The sequence below is a fragment of the Periplaneta americana genome, chromosome 14 (genome assembly GCF_040183065.1).
Source record: "Periplaneta americana isolate PAMFEO1 chromosome 14, P.americana_PAMFEO1_priV1, whole genome shotgun sequence".
NCBI classification, from domain to species: domain Eukaryota; kingdom Metazoa; phylum Arthropoda; class Insecta; order Blattodea; family Blattidae; genus Periplaneta; species Periplaneta americana.
The window spans coordinates 124,999,975-125,025,134 of record NC_091130.1 but is presented as its reverse complement, the minus strand read 5'-3'; the positions used below and the strand labels follow the sequence as shown (position 1 = coordinate 125,025,134).

The following is a 25,160-nucleotide window of genomic DNA, read 5'->3' as shown; positions in this document are numbered from 1 at the left end:
TCATAGATATCTATGACGTAGTGCAGAGGGCGGCCACCAGAGGGAACCCAAGAGTTGGAGCTTAATCTGAGACGATTCTTCCGACGCCGGGGTAGAATCCGGTGTGGCTTAGTGGATAAAGCGTCAGCACATAGAGCTGAAAACCCGGGTTCAAATCCCGGCGCCGGAGAGAATTTTTCTCCGTTCTATTACTCTTTCATTGTAAGTCACTTTGTGATTAGCTTCAATTATTGTAGGACTTTCGCTGTTCTTGACCATAGATGGCCGAATCTTCATCTAAGTTCGTCTGCCTACCTTTTCTTCTGTCTTCCAGAGTTCCGTTTCCCAATCCTTGGGTCCCATGTCGTAAGTATGTATGTCCACCGGTTCTCGTTGAGTCGCATCACGTGTCCTGCCCATTTCTTCTTCAGCTTGTCGGCCGTTTCTGCTGCGTCTTTGAGGTGTGTTTGTCTCCTTATGTCTTCGTAACGTAGTCTGTGTCCGAGTGTGATGTTCAGCATCTTCCTCTCCATTTTTCGTTGACACTAGTACACTCCAAATATTTTAAACTCTCCACTTGCTCTACTGCCTCATTTAGAATTCGCATGTTTATCTTTTTTATTTTTCTTCCCATTACCATAGTCTTCGTCTTGTTTGCAATTGAAGAGTCCACTGCAAGATGATGGATGTCACTTTCTTGTCGAAAATGAACCAAGACTGTCAATACATAGCTTAAGACATGTAGAAGTCCACACCTGTGGAGTAACGGTCAACGCGTCTGGCCGCGGAACCAGGTGGCCCGGATTCGAATCCCGGTCGGGGCAAGTTACCTGGTTGAGGTTTTTTCCGGGGTTTTCCCTCAACCCAATACGAGCAAATGCTGGGTAACTTTCGGTGCTTGGCCCCGGACTCATTTCACCGGCATTATCACCTTCTTATCATTCAGACGCTAAATAACCTAGATGTTGATAGAGCGTCGTAAAATAACCCAATGAAATAAAAAAATAAAAGACATGTAGAATGTACATAGAGAGTTATATGGCATTAACACTGATAGTCATTGTCCAGTAATGATCGGAAAATCACAGTTAAGCTTTGAGCGCTAAGCATTCCAAACTTTCAATTGCTTCTCCTGAAAAATGTATTCCAAATGACATCCATCATTCTTGCAGTGGACTCTTCAATTATCTTCACATCCCATACTGCTCACAGCTGTCATTTAGCTCTAGTAGCACATGAGCCGTTCAGAGCAGAAGTGGTGTAAGTCAAAATTGGGTAATGAGGTTTAAAGTAAAAATTCTGTAAAATACAGCGCAAAGTAGCAATTAATATGTCCTTCGTGCTATCCACTGACTACTAATAGTTTAATTGAACTGAATATTAATTGCTACTTTACGCTGTATTTTACAGAATGTTTACTTTAACTCTCATTACCCATTTTTGACTTACACCACTTCTGCTCTGAACGGCTCATATCTCATAGTAGGCTAACGTTTTCTCTTCTGCTACCAGTGCCATATAATCAGCAAATATTACGCACTTTATCTTTCTTTCTCCTTCTATCATCCCTCCCATGTTCTGAAAACAGACCTTCACTAAATCCTCCAAATAGATGTGGAACGTAGTGGGTGATAAAAGGCATCCTTGTCGTACTTCTCTCCGTATTTTACTTCCTTCTGACATTTCTTCTCCAATCCTGACTTTGACCCGTTTCATATGAAAGGTTACATAATAGCCTTCCCTCTTTCTGATCCACACTAATGTTCTTCAGGATCCCCATCCGTTTATTCCAATCCACTTTGCCAAGTGCCTTTTCTATGTCCACAAATGCTGTATGCACTTCTTTATTCTTCTCGAGGTATCTTTAGCCGATTATTCACAGGAGATTAAATCTAATTTTGCCAAATATCTTTCCAGAAGAATGAGGTTGTAAAGGGCACTGGCATAGCTCAGGTGGTATAGCGCACTGATACATAGATGCACTTGTGTTCTATTCCGGATTTTCTTGCTTATTATTATCTGGTTAGGGTTTCTCCTAAGTTTTCCATAGCTGTAAAACAAATATTATGTAATCACGTGGTAAACTCTGGCCATCATCTCGCCAATTGCCAGCTCACTATCAAGAATTCTATCGATACTAGATAACCTAGTTGACTGAGATATCGTCGTTAGATAACTGACTGAAAGAAAAGTTTGTAAATGTGTTTAAAATTCGGAGCCTGTTATAGTGGACGGAATGTCGTAGTAATATCGAAACTGCTAAGCAATGGTATCTTCACACTGGATAAACCAAACTCATGTCCAAATGGTGCAGCACTTCCAAGTGAAATTTATCAACATTTTCGTTGGTATATTGTTAACTGCAATTTCCTCTGGACTTAAACATCACAGAATGAATTCCGATTAAAGGAAATGAATTTTTTAGTTTGTTCCGAGCGGGAAATAAAGCTATTGGGCCAGCAGTTTTCGTTACAATTGTTGGGGTCGACAAGTTGGGATATTTTAAAGTTAGTTTATCATGAAATTATATGGCCAACACAACATATCCGGAATGATTGAAGTTCGCCATGTAGCACTACTCAAAATAAACTGTTGCATCCGCATGATGGACAGATACGTGGCTTTGTCAGCTTCTGTATTTGTTAAACTAGCAGCAGATTACTTTTGTGAAGACACGAAAAGTGATACACCGCAACAAGAGATGGACAGTGAGAAGTTGTCTTGCTAAGCGACGTTGTAAAGGAGCTTGTTTAAGCCTTGTTTTTTTTTTAACCGACTGCATGCGACGTGCGAGATGCGAGGCCCGCCTCGCACAAATCCGGACTACACGAAAGATAGTGAGTGGTTTATATAACTGCGAGATGCGAGGTCTGCGCAACGACAATATAATCGTTTTTGTTACATTGTTGAAATTGCAATTATAGAAATGTGTTTCTCATGACTACGGAACGGAATTTGGAGTAGTAAAAGCTAGTATTGGCATCTACACAGTCATTTGTTTGTTTATATATATATATATATATATATATATATATATATATATTCTAAATACTGTAGTGTACGTTGTGTACATATTATCATATTTCATGATATTGTAAATAAAGGTTTCAATTTAGCACTCTCCTAACAGAAAAACACACATATTCAGAGTCGAGTTCCATACAGAAGACAACTATCAGCCATCAATATTTTCCTGACACGCGAGGACGCAGAGATTGATATTTAATTATGTATATTTGTAATGTTGTTTATTGGTGTTTTGTGTGTTGCCAAGAAAAACACATGTAGTTCAAAGTGAAATACAGATTATGTATGTAGGTCACTATATGTCATTAAACTATTCCATATGTTTATTCTGAAATACGTTTACAGCACGTTGCGTGTAAGTTTGTATGAAGTGAACTGTACTCGTCCATGCTCTGTGACGCAGCTCGCTTGACAGTCACTGATCTACGAATATCTATACTACGTTTCACCATTCTTTATAATACTCCAAATCCCTTTCCCTACTCATGACTCTCACAAGGGAAGGGTTTCGACTCGAACAGGAATTTTTGGTTAAAAATTTGCTTATCTCACAATGGTGATGAAGACCGTAAAAGCATTAATTTGTGTAACTGTCCGTTTGGTTGTTATTGGTCAATACACTTCTTTAAAAATGTACATGAGGATTCTCTATAAAATGCATGAAACAGCATGGAGCAGAGCAATAAGCACAACACACAGAAGCAACACCTGAACAATCTTCTGAATCACACTCCAGTGCTGAAAAATCAAATGCCACCTGAATTACATTTTTGAAGTCATAAACTTGTTCGGGATTCACGTAACCAGATGACTGCCAGGAATATTGAAGCATAGGGCGTATACAGGAGCAGACAACTGGTTATGAAAAACAGAGTGCATTTTCATTATAAACACTCCATTTCCCAAGTTAAGTTCTGGATTCTCAGCAAGAGTCCTTATGTAATGTGTTATCCTCCGAGCATATATTTTGTATTGTCTAAGGAAATAGATATTCAGAGGCTGGAAATATTGAATTTTTTTTAGGTGGAATGATCATACATTCTATGTCCTAGCCTTGTAATGATTCATTTATTAAGGTTGTGTCCTTGTGCGCATTAAATGACTCACACAACAGTATATACTTTTGATTAGCTGCAATATTTTCAGACAGAACGTTGGAAAAAATGTTCTTAAATGGGCTTTAGACATTTTACCACTCGCACTAGCTTCTATGCTAGGCTAGGCTTACGGGTAAGGTGTCCCATCCCCTTAACTTGTGCAGTACTCTCCCCAACCCTGAACTAGTACAGTGCTCTAACAGACCAACCACGCATTACACAAACGAATGCTTTTGGGAGTTTTACAGAGATGTAAAAATGGGCCTGTATATAAATTTTGGATACGAATTCGAGCCGAAACCCTTCCCTTGTCAGTACGATCCTCTATAGTAATAGCAGTTCTGGTAATAGTGGTAGTTGCAGTAGTAGAAATAGGAGCAACAGCATCAGAAGTAGTGGTGGTAGTAGTAGCATTAGTAGAATTTTATTTAATCATGATTTCAAATGCTACTGATCAGAATGACAAATACTCGTGTGGCACTGATGATAAGAGGTGGTGACTAATCCTTAGAACTATGGTGGAAGAAACTGGACTATATTCAGAAAATCTCCCGTAACAGTTTCCATAATACATTACAATCTCTACTTGCGCATCCAGGGATTTGGCTATGGGCTCCCGACGTGTAAAGCTATTGGCGTTTCATTTACAACACGTAAATTCAGTGATTAAACATATGAGCAAATAGCGTGTATATTTCCATAACTAACGAGATAAAGTGTGCCCTATACTCTTGTTTAACCGGCTATGTTACGTGATAAACAGTACTTGTGGCCATTAATAATTTCCATATGACGGTAGTTTAATCGAAAGCATGCCCCTTCCTGTTAAACAAGTACTATATCCATTAATCTGTGAAAATTATACTAATACGGAGTGCGTAAACACTGAATTAATTACAAGACGTCTAGAGTAGAGGGGAAAATTCCACGCTTGTGCAATCACTCATAATGATGCGCATATGAAGCTTATTACACGTGTTTAGCAGCTTCAATTGTTTCATTCAGGTCAATAAACTGTGCTCGTTCAACAAAGGAATACGTCAGCGGTAATGACACCGATCAAACATGAAAGGGATGGAAGACAACAGTGGGATTTCAGATTTGCGTTATACATTCAATTCGCTTCCTGATGTCCACAAGTCTTCCTCACATTTACATATCATAAATAAAACATTTTGAAGCATAACTGAAAAGTAAGTAGCAAGATCTTTACGAATTAAACATTCTGAAGACAAATGTAACAATTTCAAAAATATTTCCAAACCGACAGCATGAAAAAGGACCTCGTCGTGTTTAGAAATAGACCTCAAATTTATTGATGATCGAGATAATGATCAACATTTGTTTACTATTTTCTCTATCACGGAACTCTCAGGTGAGTTACCACTAAGAACCGTACTTTGTTTTTCCCAGGACGCTACAAGATTAAGGCCCGGTTTCTGCAACCTTTATTAAAATACACCTAACATAGCGTTAATTAACTGTAAGTTAAAAGTATGAATTGCTGTTAAAAATATTGCGTTTCTTCAACTTTACATTTCACATTTTAACATTCTGTTTGTTAACTCTCTGTTAGGACCAGAGATTCTAGAGTTTAACCATAACCTACAACCAAGTATAGGCTCACTTATATTTTCTGAACTCTGACAACTGCGATTCTCGCTTGTTTCCATTGTTTGATTCAGAGAGGATAGAAGTCTTTCTATTCTCTCAGGTTTGATTTCTGCTTCTTTCCTCGTCTGTATCACAATAGCGTGGAGCGGCGTATTGGTATTGCTGTTATGAAATGGAAAACACTGGAACAAAAAGAAATCGTGGGACTAATTTCTCTTCGTTCGAAAGTAGCCTTGTGCTGGAAATTATTTCGAAGTATAAACCAATTAATGAGAATAAACAAACAAACGGATCTAAGTTGAAAGCGAAAAGTGAGGCTTGGCACCTTTGTATGAACTTCTGGTCTGTCAAATCACAGAAATCATCCGCTCTGTTTATGTATTCATGGATGTCATTCTCTAAATAATCCAGATATAAAAGTTCAGCATCTAACGCACCAGCCATATTGAATACTACTATGCTAACAGAGGGTTAAATCATTTAACTGTATGAAATTGGGCAGTTAAATTAACATATGTTTTAACAGCCTGTTAGTACTAACAGTAGTTGAAGAAATGCTTCAACTGTTAAGTTTACAATTAAAATGGAATAACACACTGTTATAATTTAACAAAGATTGAAGAAACTGGGCCTAAGTATTATTGGAGTTTATAAGTAGACGATGTGCGTGCATTTAGCAAGCGAAGTATTTGACTGATGGCTTACGCGACTCTTATTTCGTAAAATGGGGTAGGACAAAACGTGGAGCACTTTAATAGCTACACCAATATTTATAGTTTAAATTATTTACACTATGCACACTAGTATAGTTGCACTGCACTGTTAATAGTGGATGTAGAGAAACAGCTGTTTGTAGCTTCTGTGTACAAAGCCGATAAACGCGCAAGTTTGAAACAGGTGACAAGTATTCAGCATACAAAATCTAAATTCCACATTCCCTGAACGGTGGACCAACCGATGTGGTCACGTACATTGGCCACCAAGTTCCCCAGACTTTACTCCTCTCAAGTTTGTTTCTGTTGGAATGGATTAAAGCCGAAGTGTACAAAAACACAGTAAACACGAGGGACAAATTTGTCGCTCGCATTATGAATAGTGCTGTCCTTATGCCTACTGTTGTTAACAGAGCTGAAAACTGGATTGAAGCCGGAAGTGGAAATTTTTAACCATTCATTTAAACTGCTGAAATGTATTGATGTAATGTAAATAAACAATAAATTAATATAATCATTCAGTCAGTTGTCTTTTTTCTTATCACTTGTGTGCTATACAATATTTTATCCATTACTGGAGTCCACACCTGTGGAGTAACGGTCAGAGCATCTGGCCGCGAAACCAGGTGGCCCGGGTTCGAATCCCGGTCGGGGCAAGTTACCTGGTTGAGGTTTTTTCGGGGTTTTCCCTCAATCCAATACGAGCAAATTCTGGGTAACTTTCGGTACTGGACTCCGGACTCATTTCACCGGCATTATCACCTTCATTTCATTCAGACGCTAAATAACCTAGATGTTGATACAGCGTCGTAAAATAACCCAATAATAATAATCCATTACTGGTATCTAACAGTGTATTCTGAATCTCACCGGTGGCATCAATGACGTCACGTTGCAGCGAAATAAGGAACAAAACTGCTGGAAGGATCGATGGCTATCATGGCGACTGTACAAGTTGATGTCTGTGCTACGCTAGCAAAATTTTGCGAAATTTTCGTACTCCCATCTCGTTCAAAGAAAAGATAGCATAAACAATTTATTTCATGAACCGGTAGTAATAACTGGTCCGTTGACATGTTCGCTCATAAGCCATTAACATATTGTTTTTACGTTGTGCTCATTACAAACAATACAGCAGAACTAAAGCAGAACACACCGCCATGACACAACAGTACACGATGTTATTCGTCTGCTAATTCCCACCTTATACAAGAACCAATCAGATTCACTGATGGCGGCTGATGGAGACTGCCACCACCTCTGCAAGTTGATGGCACCGGTGCGACACCGGTGGAGCCTCAATGACGTCATCGGTGGAATTCGGAATACGCTCTAAATTTCATTACTGGTGTCTACATTTAATTTAAACAGAAATATCCATGCTACGATTATATGGTAAATGTACCGTAAAAATTATAATTGATATAATTTTCCATGCTAGATATCTAAGGTGCTATTCATAGACATTTCGCAGCATGCACTACGAGCGTACTAAGCTAGCCCCGGCTATCGACTGGTTACTTGTACAGAATTCAAACCATATCCTATCGCTAACACTTGTTTATGAATACGAAAAACGCTGATCATCTACCGGAAACCCGCGCTAAAAATGTCTATGAATACGGCCCTAAGTCACAAATTTCTAACACTTTCGTCCATATTTATGTACATATTTCACAATACGATGCAATTTAAAAATCCGGACTCTAGTCGCAGGTAGGACGTTTATAAACTATCACTGCTTGGCACTGAAGAGGAACAAGATGACGTGGTGTCAACAGTCGATAGGATGCTTGGCTTTCAACTAAGACAACACAGATTGCTGCATTGATAATGGACAGACATCTGTTTCGAAGACAGGATATTAAACCCTGGTCTAGGTTTGAGCGTGACATTAAAGCTGCACCTTACCCGTTGTTTTCATCACACTGCAGTTTCAAATAAAATACAAGAAGATTCGTTGTAAGTACAAAATACTCAGAAAGAAGAGAGAATACCTTAAGACAGCGTTTCTCAAACTTTCTTGAAGTGGGGACCACTTTTTTAAGTCAGAACAGTTCCCCGGACCACCTTACTCTTGTTCCCTTCGAAAGCAAATTTATCATTTTTGTAACATATTTAATTTTAACATATAATGTTAAAATAGAATTAATTAATTAAATATAATACTTTTGTAATTATATTTTGTTGCCAATCACAAGTAACTTATAACCAAAGCTCGGAACTTGGGGACTTGTGTCTTTGCACGTGGCTAAGCGACCGGACTTCAATGTCAACAACTCCCGCTTCCAGCACGGAGGTACTGTCAGGTCTGCTACAAAAGTGGTTTCTGGCTCCGACAACATATTGATGATATTATGGTAGGTTGAAACACGTAATTTCATATATATATATATATATATATATATATATATATATATTATAATAAAAATAAACATGAGAAATATATCAAATTTACTGTTCTGCTGTGTACATTTTATTACAGTGTATGACCACCTACATTCGAAGATTTTTCGGTAGTAGACTTAAAATACTGAATTTTTTCACTGTTACTGTTTTCTGTTCGATTTTCAGCAGTTGCTAGCTGATCTCGTATCTGAGAAAGATAAGTATATCCAAAATTTTTCTCGAAAATAGTTTTCAATTAGTGTGTCACTACTAGGGCAAGCCCCTCTACTTTTCGATCCATGGCTATGGACAGATTTTTCTACAATTTGAGGGACTGCAATGCCTTTCAATGAATTCCGTTTCCAGCCTCTAGTTTGTGTGTGGCACAACTTACAAAATATAAACTCTCTATTCGAAAAAAAATAATGTATCTCCTCCGAATTCTCTTAAATCTTAAATTTAAAACAAAATGTATTTTCAAACTTCTATAATACCCATTCGAAATAACACGTATTTTCTATTTCCTCAAACAGACCGTTTACTTTTAATTCTCTGAATGTCATTGGCTTCGACATAACAGTTTCTTCGTCCGTCTTCCTGTCATTAGTTGTGGCCACTTTCTTAGTACACACGACTGTCCCTGAGCACTTGCAGCGTGAGCTTTGTGTACGTTGTACCTGTAACCTTACTCATGCACACGACACAAGTCCCCAAGTTCCGAGCTTTGCTTATAACAAATTCTGTACATTGTTGATTCATCGCTTGCATGTAAGCAGTTAGTTGTTTGAAATCCTACTTGTATGGTACACGCTAGTAGTTGTCCATGTCTCTGTTAAATAGTGCCCATTATAAATAACTGGCTTTGATCCGAATCTTTGTAAAGAAAGGAACATGATGATACGCTTCATTTAGGCCAGGGATGTCGAACAGCGCTCTCAAGCTGTGAAGCGATTAATGCTGTTTCTTACCATAGCTGAGCAGAAACGACAATCAGTACGGTCAACCTGAGCTCGCTGTAGCAGTGTTCTGTACGCAGTGTGCTTAGAAACTCTGGCGGCTGGTATGGATATGCACGATTCAATGGTAAGTGAATGGATAGATAGATATTTCTTTATCTTAAAGGACGGAAAGGCGCAATGCTTAATATGTAGAAAGGAATTTGCATACTTAAGCTATCATAATATTAAAAGGTATTTTAATTCAACACATGCTGAAGCTTATGGACCAGAAAAGTTATCCGGTTCCGCTCGTGAAAAGGCTGTAGAGGAATTAAAATCAAAATTCAATTCAGAAAACCTTCATCATCATCATCATCATCATCATCATCATCGGATGTTATTAGAACAAAGTTGATTCGCGTTAGCTACAAAATTTGTGAAATTATTGCAACGGCTTCAAAGCTACAGTATTCACTGACGGGGAATTTGTGAAAGATTGTCTCATAGCTGTTGCAAAAGAGATATGTCCGGAACATGTTAATGATTTTAAATCTATACGTTTGTCTCGTAATATTATTGCAGAGCGCATATCAGAAATGGGAGATAACTTGGAGGGACAACTGATAGCAAGAATGAAAACTTTTATTTGTTGCGTACTAGCTCTTGATGAAAGTACCGACCAAAAACATACGACGTAGCTAGCTATATTCATAAGGAGTGTCGATTCAGATTTCAATGTTCATGGAGATCTATTTCACTAAAGGATCGAACTCGAGGAGAAGATATTTTTGAATCTATAACAAAAACTATGAACAATTTTCAAGTCGTGCTAAAAGTAATTAATTTTATATATCAAAACAATTTACGTTTCTGAACTAGAAATTTCTCTGCTACAACACATACACACAAAGTTTATATTTAAAATATGATATTAACAACATTATTATTATTATGATTTATTTCCGTCACTAACGAACAGTTATGGAATGACCAAATAGATAAAATGATATTATTATTATTATTATTATTATTATTATTATTATTATTATTATTGTTGTTATTATTATTATTATTACTATCATCATCATCATCATTAACATTCATCCTTATGTAGACCTACATTCTGTGTTCATCAGAGTTTATCAAGCGCAAATCTAAAATGAGTTCCTAATCAATTGGTAAGGTGTATAAAAGTTATCGAACTACCAGCCGCCGCATTAGTGGTTTCGCTTTTGTTTACGATCATTCGCCCGGTCTGCCTGCTATCTGTGTCCAACCGTTGCACATTAAGGGAGGAGTGAAGGCTCTTCATTTCACAGCTCGAGAGCGCTGTTCGACAACCCTGATTTAGGCAGTGCTAATAGTTCAGAAGCTGTGTGTGAAGAAACATATTACTTATAGTGCCATTAAAGAAATATCTAGTCGTACTAGTAGCTATTCAAAGAAAAAATAATTTCGTAAATATGACAAGAGATATTTGGAACTTGGATTTACTTGGTGTGGCAATGAGAGTGAACCAAAACCTCGGTGTGTTGTTTGTTATGAAGTGCTTTCAAACAAGTGTATGAAACCCTTGAAATTGAAACGGCACTTAGAGACGAAACACGCAAGTGTAAAAAGTAAACCTGTCGGATTTTAAAATAGGCGGAGAGTAAATTTTTTTATATTGTAATCTGGAAAAACAAATAGAATATTAATACAGAAACATGCCCGATTTTCAACAAGCAAAGATGCAATTTGGCACGTTCTATTATTGGTGTACGACGTACAGTACGTGCCCATTTCATGGGTGTCGGCAAAACTATTTTAAAAGTCATGAATTCGGGTGGTCCCTGGCTGGGTTACAGTCTCGGCACCAGATATGCAGGGGAAAGATGGCGAGGAACGCCACGTTCATAGTGCTTTAAATCCTTCTTTTGTTGCTGAGAAGAGTGGGAAGTGGGTAGACAGGTAGCATAAGAAATTTCAGAACATATTAGTAGAAAAAGTGAAAGGCGATTGCCATGTGTAATTTCCAAATTCTGAGATTTTCTGCTATAGTGTGATAAGTAATTCGTTTGAACTTTATTTTTTCTGTATTTTGAAGGGCCATAAGGACAGAACTCGAGGACCACAGATACGCTGGATTAAGACACTCAGATATGGAAGTAATATCTCGGAGTGAAAAATTCACAATCAATCATAAGAACACAAATATGAAACGAGATCAAGAAATGTATTAACTACTAGTTCGTTTCACATTGTTATATATTTTACCTAAAGTAACGAAAATATTTTCTAGTTTTATTCAAGTAATGCGACGCTTTTATTTTGCACTGTCGCAGACGTTTTCTTTTCCTTGTAGAAATGCTTAAGAAGCTATTCTTTATGTTGTCGGGAGGAAAGTGTGTGGGGAAGGAAGCTTAGACGTTAAAGCTTACAATGTGTATGCGGTCATATTTCCCGGAATACTTAAAGCCAACTCAAGTAAAGCCTCAAGAAAGAAATGAGTCCTGAATCTTGAGAGAATTTTAGTCGTAGCTAAGTTCATCCCACTTGAAAAAGTGTTAAATGCGGTCATGTTTCAAAACTACCAATTACACCTCCGATATTTCCTCCTATAAACAATACATTACATTAATAATACTCACTTTGGACATTATTTTATTGCTATCGTCAGTATTACAGTAGAGCAGCCGTGGCGAAAATGTCATCGTGCGCCGAGCCACTGTGTAATCTGCAACGTGCATAGCAAATATAGAGGGAGGCGGACATCCGAAGGGGATGTGAAGCAACTGTCTATTAACGGATTACATTTTCCTTACGTCAAGCACTTACATATGATTTTATACAGTACAAGGTTACAAACTAATGTTTAGTACGTGTAACGAAGAAAGAAATGAACAAGAAAACATAGGACACATTATCACAACCTAAAGCTAACTGTATTCAGAATGTCTCTGCGACAGAGTTTAAAAAATCAGGAATTATGTCACTTACTGCCGGTCTCGTAGTTGTTCACGAAGGTATTTGTCTGTCAGTCGTGATCTAAATTTGGTTTTTACTATTTTCATTGTTGAAAATAATTTTTCACAAACGTAAGTTGTAGCAAACATGGCTTCAACAGAGCAAGCGAAAGAACGAAGCTTCGGATATTTATTTTTTGGCAAAGATTTGAAAAGTTCAATATTTGTCAAGTCCTTACATTTAGCTTTCATTTAACATCACATTGTAAATCTGTGAGTTTAAATTGAAGATCTAACCGCACTATTCGTGCATTTGCTGAAAAAGGATCGACGTACAAAGATAATAATAATAATAATAATAATAATAATAATAATAAGTAACATGTAGTATAATGCTGTTTTATGTTATACAACCATTTTCCTCGTAATATTTGTGAACAAATCATACATTTAATATTCTCATCACGAGCACGAGTTTTCCTCTTTCAGGTGCGAGCTGAAGTTTTTTCTATATATATTATATGTTATGTTATAATTATTAGCAAAATAATAAACAGATAAATAAATAAATAAATAAATAAATAAATAAATAAATAAATAAATATTGGCAGCAAAAAAATGCGTCCTCCCATCCTACTTGAAACTTTCGTTTTTGTAGAGGTACATGGTTTCGAGAGAGACATTGCGACGATACGCCACTCTCAGGTCAGAGACAAATACAAATGGAACTGAGTTTGACTCCAGTGAGTGAGAGGGTGGGGGTTGGGGAACAAGAGACTTGCACAGCTATCATTGCGAGCCACAATATGCTCGTGAGTTACATTTTCGCCACGGCTGCAGTAGAGCATCAATTATCCAAAACATTACAATCGTCCAACACTTACGATGGAATAAACATATTACACATCTTGGTTACACGACTTTTAACACTGTATCACTTCGGAATGTGTATGATAAAAACTTTCATGTGTTAAATTTTTAACGTACCTTGTTAACATGTTTCAAGATAGTCCAAAATAGGTCGAAACATGTTAACAAGGTACGTTAAAATTTAACACAAGAAAGTTCTTATCATACATATTCCGAAACATATTACATATTTATGCAATAGATTACGTAAAACAATTTATATATTTGTTATACTTGGGTAATATTTACCAATTAATATTTTACGTCTTATTTATTTAGCTTTGTTTCAATCCATTCTCCAGTATGGAATTTTAGGGTGGGGACATGCAAGAATTTCTAATCTCACTCCACTAATACTTATTCAGAAAAGAATAATTAGAATATGCCTTAATAAACCAATTGATTATTCATCGGAGCTTTTGTTCACTGATTTTAATGTTTCGAAAATTAAACAGATTTATTGTATTGCCTTATTAATCTTCATACATAAAAATCGTAATAAATTCAAATTGTATCATCATAAATATGGAACTAAAAGATCCGATTTTATACGACTGAGGAACCAAAGTGTTTCACAAGCACAGCTCTGAGCCATGGTACCTACTTTGGTCCAAGGTTATACAATAAAGTAATTGATAAATACCTAAATTTGGAAAATTTTAGTATCAGAAATTTAAAAAATAGCGTTAGGAATTTACTTTTTAAAGAATATATATTGATTTAATATGTATATGTATCTGTATGATTTAAATTGTTAAAATTGAAATTGTATTTTTAAAGTTAATTTATTCCTGTAATTTTTTTTTCTTGACCCAGTTTGTATCAAATAATTATCTTTGTTTGTGTTTATCTTTGAGTTTAGATAACTCCCTGAGCACGAGTTTTTACTCCTTCAGGGAAGAACTAAGATTGTATTTTTGTACATGTTATTTTACTAACAATAAACAACAATTGGGAATGGGGGGTGTTCGGATAACTGATTTTTCGGATAACCCATCATTTACGAAAACAAATTGTACCGGTGTCATAGGAGCAGTATGAAACAAAGAAACACTGATATTAAACACGAAATTGTACATACAGTATATATTTTGTATCACATGTCTTACAAATAACACAGAGAACTGACTAGCCTAGTTTGACAAGTACAAAATAGTCGATAGCCTACAGTTTAGTAAAAGCAGTCAATTTTTTTTTTTTTTTTTTTTTTGCTTTAGAGTTGAGACTTTTTTTTTTTTTTTTGCCGCTAAATCTCGCAAACAGCTTTAGCAAAACTTCTACATGGCGCACGCGCGCAAATTTGAATTTGCCAACTGCAACGCTTTCGGTTAACCGATGTTTCGGTTGATCGGTATTCGGATAATCGATGCTTTACTGTATAATCACAAGGGCGCGGATTTTGATGACGTCATCTTTTTTCTTTATATCTTTCGCAATGTCTGTAAAAATATAAATCCTGATTACGAGCTGCTGGTTATACAAATGAAGACCTTTTACGTCGTTTTTGGTTATTTTTCGTTGTTTAAATATATTGTATTACTTTTTTAATTTTTAGGGCAATTTTGGCCATTTTTAAAATTCTAAATTGTTATTTTTTTTTTGTAATTTACGCTAAAGACTTCAATGACGAACTAAAATTTCCCGATATAAGAAAACTCACAAAATGGATAAATTTATAATATTTTTTTAACAGCTTCAATTTTAAAATATTTCAAATTTGGAAAAAGGTTTGTAATTTTATTATAAAGTCTTTGGGCGAAACTAGCCCATGTTTAATAGCAGCACTTGTATGACATTTAGGCTCAATTAATGGGAAAGTAGACTTTTGTCTTCGAGTACGATACTCATGTCGATTAGATTTGTTTTATTTGATTTCTGTGGTAGTAAGTTAGTAAACTATATTAATAAATTTCTTCAACAGTTGATACTTTAAAATCTGTAACTCCCACTGAAACTGAGACATTTGTCATACTATGGGATCGACAGAAAGGTGCAGACGGTTGTCACACACTGGTTCCGAACCCAGGCGGCAGACTTCTACGACACAGAGATAAAAAAGTTGATCCCACGCTTCGTCGCTATAGAAATCACTCACTATCTCTCCTGTAGTCAGGATATGTGCCTACCTCGCAGGAGTAAAAAAAAACAATTCTTTAAATTGTTTGAAATGTAAGCCGGAAAGTCACGGGTACGATTCCCAATGTATGGATTTTCTCCGTCAATTGATGAGTCTCTAGGACGTAAAAGTACTATAATATCGGCGTATTCCGAATCTCACCGGACCGGTGGACGACAATGACGTCACGCTGCAGCGAAATAGGAACAAAACTGCTGGAAGGATCGATGGCTGTCATGGCGACTGTACAAGTTGTCTGTGCTACGCTAGCAAAATTTTGCGAAATTTCCGTACTGCCATCTCGTTCAAAGAAAAGAGAGCAAAAACAATTTATTTCTTGAACCGGTAGTAATAATGGGTCCGTTGACATGTTCGCTCATAAGCCATTAACATATTGTTTTTACGTTGTGCTCATTACAAACAATACAGCAGAACTATAGCAGAACACACCGCCATGACACAACAGTGCACGATGTCATCCGTCTGCTAATTCCCGAGATACAAGAACCAATCAGATTCACTGATGGTGGCTGATGGAGACTGCCACCACCTCTGCAAACTGATGGCACCGGTGCGACACCGGTGGAGCATCAGTGACTCCATCGGTGAAATTCGGAACACCGTGATGCCATCAGATTGCTCAGCGCTGAGATTCTGAATACGCTGTTTGAATATAGTTCAGAAAAAGTTATTGCAAACATTGCTTTACGAAAAACAATACCAAAATGAATATTTTTTCTGCAAGTGTAGTAGGCGTAGTAATAATTTACAGCAACGAATAATCTTCGAATGTCCTAATAGGTATACAAGAAAGCAGTATAAACGATTTAAAAACATAATGCTATTCCTTCCGTGTTTCTGTATAGTTACAGTCTAACTTCTCTGTTTTAATGAACTTTTAAGAAGTTTACAGTAAATGATAAATCGAACACACGCAATACGCACTAAAGTTTTAACGAGTAGTGAATACAACGTGATAAACCCTAAGGTCGTTGTTGAACACATTGAAGTGGTATAGAATAACGAAATTAATTGAGTGATAAACGCCTATAGGTTTTCAATAAGTCTCGTGGTATATTTCTTCGTAATAACATCATTGATTCGAGAATGAAACAAAACTCTGTCTTGAGGCGGGATGAAAATTGGGACATGAATAAAGATGTGAAGGTAGAGACGAATCTCAGGAAGGAAGATAAACGAAATGATCCTGTGTCACGAACCAAATCTAATTTAAAATATAAGTTGGAAGATGAGCTTCGTGTATTAAAGTACACAGCATGGCTGTGAAAGTTAAATTACAAGGGTTTGTGGCAAGCAGGTACTGGGGGTGAACTTCAAACCGATCCCTCATCTAATTCCTTACAAACACACAGCATTAGAGGCCTATGCATTTAGGTATCTGCTCTAAGTAAAGAATGAGCTATTCCAACCAAAATATAGTAATGACTTAAATAAATAAATAAATAAATAAATAAATAAATAAATAAATAAATAAATAAATAAATAAATAAATAAATAAATTAATTAATTAATAAACGAATAAATGAACAAATGACAGAATAAATGAATAAATAAACAAATAAATAAATAAGTAAATAAATAAATAAGTAAATAAATAAATAAATAAATAAATTCATTAATTAATAAAAAATAAATAAGCAAGTAAATAAATAAATAAGCAAGTAAATAAGTAAATAAATAAATAAATAAATAAATAAATAAATAAGTAAAAGTATAGGCCACAATTAAAATACACACATTCATTCATTCATTCATAGTGTTCTGCCCAAGGAGAAGTCTTTCACTGCAAACCCAGCTTTCTCCAGTCTCTCCTATTTTCTGTCTTCCTCTTAGTGTCCGCATATGACACATATATTATCTTAATGTCTTCTTCTGCCCCGAACTCTTCTCCCGTTCACCATTCCTTCTACTGCATCCTTCAGCCAGTGACCCAGCTAATTCCTGTCCCTCTTCCTGATCAGTTTCAGCATCATTCTTTCTTCACCCATTCTTTCAAACACAGCTTCGGTTCTTATTCTGTGTTTCCATTTCACACGTTCCATTCTTCTCCATATTCACATTTTAAATGCTTGTAGTAGCTTCTCTTTACTTCGTCATTATGTCCATGTTGCTGCCCCATATACCACACTCCACTCAAAACACTTCACTAATCTCTTCCTTAGTTCTATTTTCCAGAGGTCAGGAGAAGATACTCCTTATTCTATTAAAAGCTTCCTTTGCTATTGCTATCCTCTTTTATTTCCTTACAGCAGTTCATGTTACGGCTTATACAGGGACATCATTTTATTTTTACTTCAATTTTTATTGTACCTGAGTACTTGAATGTACTTCACTCCCACCCCTTCTACTAAGGAAGTTCCAACTCCACACACAACCAAGACCGCAGATAGTAAGCAGTACTGAGTTACTGAGTATAGTACGTTCCAGAAATATGTTCGCGTTTTCCAGTGACGAAAGAGCTTTCAATACTGAATCATATTTTCGCACAGGTACTGTCCGTTTGCCTACGTCGCATCCCGATTTCCCCCACCTGCTTCTGCTCGCCCCTCTGTAATAGCTGGGCTGTCTAGCTCTTTCCTGAAAACATTAATTCCTCTCAGGAATTGGAAGTTTACGTAATATTATACAGCTGTTTAATCTAACTTAAATAAAAGGGCCTCTTAAGTAATTAACTCTCACATGATTTCCTCCCTTTCTACAATCCTGCGGCATAACCACTTGGACGGACAGTAGATAGCATGTCTGAGTAATTTTATATTTTCGGGTCGGGTAGAAGTGAAGATTGAATTTACAGTACGTAGAGTAGGTACAGAATTATTTCAACATGAGTTACTAGTACGAAGGACGAAACTGGCAATTGGAATTAGATGCAATAGTCTATAGTGCGATGATATGCACAAAAGAACTGAAGCCTGTATCGAAATGAACGGCCACCATTTTCAAAATTGTGTTTAAATATTCATATTATGATTATTATTCAATTTAACTTCTTTCTCTATATTGTACGCTAATGTGCTGTAGACAGTATAATATACACTGCATAATGAATACGTTCGCATGGATAACTCACTTCGTGAGTAAAAACACTTATTCTTAATACAGTACTGTACTTTGATTAAAGAAAAACTTAATGAAAATTATCAAACTCAAAATCGCGATATTTCCTAGTTTACGTAAATGGATGAACTACTTTTCTTCCTTCCTCTACCTAGTAGAGTGATTTGTGTTTTACGCCAGTATCATCAAAGTCCAGTCTTGGAGGGGGGAGCAATCGGTGTTTCCGGTTCTCTAAAGGTATAGACAGGTTAATATTAAAAATGTTAGTAAAAATAAAATGATGTCCCTGTAGTACACCTCAAGTATTTGAAGCTGTCCACTTGCACTACTGCCTCATTTAGAATTCGCAAGTTTACCTTGTTTACTTTTCTTCATATTGCTATAGTCTTGTTCGCATTTATCTTCATCCCATATTGCTCACATCTGTCATTTAACTCCAGTAGCATATCCTTTACTGTAATCTCTTCTTCTATTAACAACTCCAGATTATCAGCATTTACTCCTTCAGGAAATAATTAAGACTGTATTTTTGTACATGTTATTTTACTAACAATAAACAATATCTCATGGACTTTATTCTTCCTCCTACTATCACTCCTCTTATCCATGTTTGCAGATCTTCTTGGGAAAGATTATTGCGGTAGTTCCCCGTTGCTTTCCGCACACCACTCTCTCTTTCGCATCTTAAAAGATCCCAGCGTGGAGGTGAGGAGAGTGGATTTGACTAATTAGGCCCTCCGGACTACCGAAATTCACCAAAAGAATTAAATATCGGTTCGATCAGAGTTTTTGACCCGATCAAAGACTGTAAAATCCCAATTAGCCTTTGCCCCTAGTAAACACATAGTGTATAAATATATAAATAAAGAACTAAACAATCAAAAAATAAATAGATCAAAAGACAAATTAAGAAACTGATACATAAACAAATACAACTTCAATAAAAAAGTAAATAAATTAGCAAAAAATAAACGACTAAACCAGCAAACAAATAGACAAGGAAATAAATAAAAAAGTCAAACAGAAACAAACAAATAAATAAGCAAATAAATAAATAAAAAATAAATGAAAGCAATTAAATAAAAACTAAGCAAATAGACGAAGAAACAAGGAGACTAGCACCCCTTTACCATTTTCTTAGAAAAAAATGTTGTTACAAACAATTCACAGAGTTTATACACCACATCCACGCAAGACTGTAGCTGTTAATTGTATATAAATTAATGATGATATAAAATGCTAATGCACTATGTTAAACAAGGTGTCTATCTTTGGGACATAATAATAGTAATAACAACAATAACTATGTTTTTATTATAGATTTTACTATTGTTCAGTATTTGATGATAGGTATATAGTTTGTAACCATAAGTAATTTTGTTTTTATTTTTTTTACTATCGCAAACCAACTAGATAATAGGCGTTTTATTTGTTATTAAGCCAATTCTGTGCATTATCTCATTAATATTGCATAAAATGATGTATAAATTCACAAATTAATGTAATAATCTTGCAATTTCTCTACACCTTCGATTATAATTTCTAATTTTATTTCATTTTGTTTTAACTGAAAGTAATTATTGCATAACGTATTTAGTATTGTTTACTGTCTCTTAATTAGTGTATTTATATTGTAACTATGACTCAGACCCACTATTAATTCTTTAAAATTGCGTATTATCTCTACATAATGTATTTTACATGTAACAAACTACAACCCTAATATACCAAAGGTAAAATAGGGTTTCAATATTTGGATAAAAATAATAATAATAATAATAATCAGGGAACGGATTTATATGGACTAAAAATATATGAAATATGTAAATATATATGTAGTTATTTTTACCAAAATATGGAATTAAATATGGATTTTTACCAAAATATGGAATTAAATATGGACTTAAAATTATAAAAAAATGACTATGTACGTTAAATATTGGTACATTTTAATCAAACTAAACAAAAAATATAATGGACGTACCTTATCTTCCAATGTAGTTTCAACAAAACACAATTTTTATTGTCTGTTACCATAACAATAGGTTACAAACATTTCTTTCAAGTGCTGAAAAGTGAATCTTCTTCTATTGTCTCTGAGGATAGATTTATACTGACTAAAAGAGCGTTCGACGTCACAAGAAGTAACTGGTACATAATTCAATTTCACAATGTCTGCTGGGGATAAGTCCAAGTTAAACTTCACTGTTGATTCACCACTCATCACAGCAACAACCTTTTGTAGTTCTTCATATCCAGGGTTTTTTGAAAGTACAGTGTCCACCTTAGCTCTTACTGCATCTGCAACTTTACCTCTACCACGATTCAGTTGTTCCACAGTACTATTTATAATTTCAAAACTTTCAGATAGTGAAAGGTGCCTATTTTGGAGACTTTTGAGCGTTTTTATGATGCATGAAAATGTATGCTGAATGTGAGCTAAGTCATTCTTCACACTTATGTCACAGGTAACTGTTTTCGCAGTATCAATTGAGACTGCATCTTCAGAGTCCAATGCAAGGAGAACATTGTTAATAGAGTCTATATGTTCGGCATAATATTCAACTGCTTCTAGCCATGTACCCCATCTAGTTAAAATTGGCTTTGGTGGCAATGGAATTTCAGGGTACATTTCTTTCAACACGTTAACTCTACTGGGAGCTTTGAGAAATACTTTTTTCACTGATGAAATCAACAAATCTACTTTAGGGAAATTGTCTCTGACCACTTCTGCCACACGATGAAATGCATGCGCCACACAGTAAAATGAGTCAATTTAGGATATACAACAGATAATGCTTGTCCAGCTTTGACCATATAAGGGGCAGCATCGCTAATAAAGAATAACACATTATCGTACATAATACCCTTTGGCCACAGGATACCCATAGCTTCGTTGAACAGTTTAACTATAGTTTTGTTATTGCACTTTTCTAGAACATCACAATGTAAAAGAATTCGTTCAGAATTTGTTCACTTAACAAACCGATAACTACATTACCAACAAGTCTACCTTCTTTGTCGGGAGTCTCATCAATGGAAACCCAAATTGAACTATCTTTAATTTCATCTCTTATCTTCTGTATTGTCTCATCGTAGATGGATGGAGCATACGTCTTCCTAAGTGTTGACTCATCCGGGATTGTATGTTGAGTATATTTTTCAAGGAATTCCCTGAAGACCTTATTCTTTAGTTTGTAGAGAGGAATATCAGCAGAGATGAGAGAACGGCACAGGTCGATGTTAAACTCAGATCTTACATTCGATGTTGTTGGTTGTGTTAAAAACAATTGTCTCTGCTTGGAATTTAGTTGTTTGTTGGCCTGATGTTTACTAGTTGTAATGTGTTGTTGCACCAGGAACTTTTGTGTAGATGATACTGCACACTGACACAAATTACAAAATAATATTTTATTGTCAGTTGATAAACCATCTTCTTTAAATTCTGAAATGTAACTTGTTAGTTTTGATTTTAAATTGACTGAATGACGTACTTTTGGCATATTTACCGTCTTTATAGTATGATTTACAAAACTGAACCTATGTGTACTCTGACTGGCATTTAACTGTTGAGCTGCACAACTGAAGTCTGTTAAAAATTTTAAATTAAATTAATACAGTTTTGTAACTTACTTTCCCATTGTTGATAGGACTGCTAATTTTCAAATAACTCTGATGTTAAAGGGATTACTGAACATGTGTTTAAATCTCTATTGTTGAAATGTATTTTTAAACGTTAATGGAATTTTGTTTTGTTTTATTGTTAAACCTAATATAATATGGACTGTTTTATATGAAATATGGAAAATATATGGAAATTAACGAAAATATGTACTAAACTCTAAAATATGGAAAAATATGGAAAATAAAAGTAGGATTTTTCAACCCTACACATTGTGAAACATAAAGATAATGCAAAATATAAATTATATTAGCTTTATAAGTAAATATGTATTTACATATAAATCCTTTCCCTGATAATAATAATAATAATAATAATAATAATAATAATAATAATAATAATAATAGCAAAGAAACAAACAAGCAAAGAAACAAACTAACAAAGAAGTAACCTAAATAAATAATTACTTTGGCCTGAATAATTTATCTATATTAGTTGTTCTATGTAGAATGTCATTCACGTGGTAGATTTCAAGCGAGATGCCATGTTTTAACACCGAAATAGACTTACGAACTTATCTGCCTAGAGATAGCGGGTTCCGCTATTGAAATAACGTGAGGTGAATGGCTCTGATTGGCTCTTTCATCAATGCCATCAACATAGTGTTAACCGTTTAGTGCAGTGATGTCAAAGCAAGCGCATTTTTCTGACCTTGACGTCGTGCGCGGGCAGTAAGTGCTAAGTATGGAAAGAGGAAGGTTTGTGTATATGAATAAGCAACCTGTTGGATTAAGAACACAGTGGTGCACAAACTTCAAACGGAACGTGAAATTTTAAGTCGTTATTTTTATATGGCTTCTTTCTGTTTAATATCATCTATATTATCTGTAAAACAAAAGTACTAACACTGATTCCTTAATATTGCACTTGTGTTTCAAATCTTAATAACATAATAGAAAGTTAAGAAGGAATATTCACTTAAATTCCATAGTGACTGACACACATCATTCATAAAGAAAGTGATATTCCAAAGAAAGAGCTTGAGTATGGCATGATAAGTTGGAATTTATATTGATGGTATCTTTAGCCTATAAAAGTAATTAATAAAATAATCAAAACAAAATTACAGTACAAAGCAAAGTTACCTAGTTACTGTATCTGTTTTAAGTGTAACTAATATTACATAACAAAACTCTTATCGCATTATGCTTTTAAGGTGATATTTGTGAGCAACTTCCTATCATCAGAATATTAAATTATTTTCTCGAAATCTGCTGAAGCTATAGAGCTGACATTTTTACAAGACATGGGCTTATGATGTAACAGTAGTTGCTTTGTTAATTCATTTCCTTACAAACAATTTCCATGCGAATATTTTCAAAATTTTCAATAAATTATCTTCAGTAATACATATATACGGATTATTAGATTTACGAAAACATTCTGTAAGGCTACTAAATAAATAGGCCTATACCTGAAAATTTCACTTTTCTATACGAAAAGTTGAGAAAATATTTCTTTTAAATAAGAAAATCAAACTTGTGAAAAATGAGCATTAAAATTAAAACTTACATTCTTACAATGCACTTATACTTCTCAGGCAAATCTAAAAATTAACATGGATACAGTTTTAATAAGTTCTCTTCCCTTTTTCTATTGAATCAGTGCTGGCCATTCCTGAATATAGCTCGACCAAGCGGCATATACCACCTCTTTCGTCTGTCTCTTTCCTTACCGCTGTAAAGCGCTCAGGCTCTCGTGGCCTCTAAAGCGCGCGCTTGCTCCTGTGGGCATCAATTGACCATGCCTGGTTTAGTGGACCAGGAAGGTGCGGAAACTCTCTATTGACGTAGCTAATTACTAAACTCATTCATAGTCGCTTATATACAGAATATACTCCTGTGTGGATAACACAGTGGAAAATCGGTTGAGGAATGTTGTCGCAGGCTAAAGTGACGACATAATAAAGTACTGTAGGGTGTAGACTAGTTTGTGTCGACACTAAAAAGAGCTCCAGTGCTGTCCCTTTTGTAAAGAGAAGCAGGTTCTTGAGGCTCCCGGTCACGTGTAGGTGCACAGATTCTGCGTCCGGGCGCAGTAAAGACAACAATAACTACTTTGACTCTGTCTCACGTCTGCGCGGCCCGGCCCGGCGCACGTGCTGGGGTAATAAGGAGAGTTCATATACGCGACATCGCGGGACGTGCTCGGGCAGACGCTACGGTCAGCCTGGGGCGCCTCGTTATCGCCCACACTGTATACAGCATAGCAAAGAACGCTGCATCCGGTTGCCTTCTATAAAATATACTAGCATGGACGCAGTCAGTAAATTTATACACGTGACAGAAATTTGATTTTTAAACCGCAATATGTCCAAGTACAGGATGGACGAGCAGTCCCTTTATAAGTTACTAGCTGAAAGTACCCGGCGTTGTCCGGGTTGTGCTTTTTGCTTCTTTTTTATTTACACTGATTCTTAGACTTTTCGGAAATCTCAGAAACTCAACTATAGACAACCAAAACGAATTGTATTTAATAAGCTTCCCTCGTCCATAAAGATGAATCTTGACATACTTAGCGTCACTTACATGAATTAATGAACTTCTTATATATTATTGTGAAACAAATAGGAATATAATAAATGTAATTACTGTAATCTTGCAACTCTTCACATTCATAATACTTTTTATCTTAGTTTTATATTTTATTATTTTTATCACTTTTAAATCATGTC

The 25,160-nt window shown here is 35.5% G+C and overlaps 1 protein-coding gene and 1 non-coding gene across 4 annotated transcripts in view; one reads left to right on the top strand and one right to left on the bottom strand.

Moving 5' to 3' along the window:
- Positions 1 to 25,160, bottom strand: part of LOC138713714 (dipeptidase 1-like) — a 1,576,476-nt gene that overhangs the window by 627,749 nt on the left and 923,567 nt on the right. The gene's annotated exons all lie outside the window — the stretch shown is intronic.
- Positions 98 to 169, top strand: TRNAY-AUA (transfer RNA tyrosine (anticodon AUA)). Its single transcript has one exon. It is a non-coding gene; the product is annotated as a tRNA-Tyr (tRNA).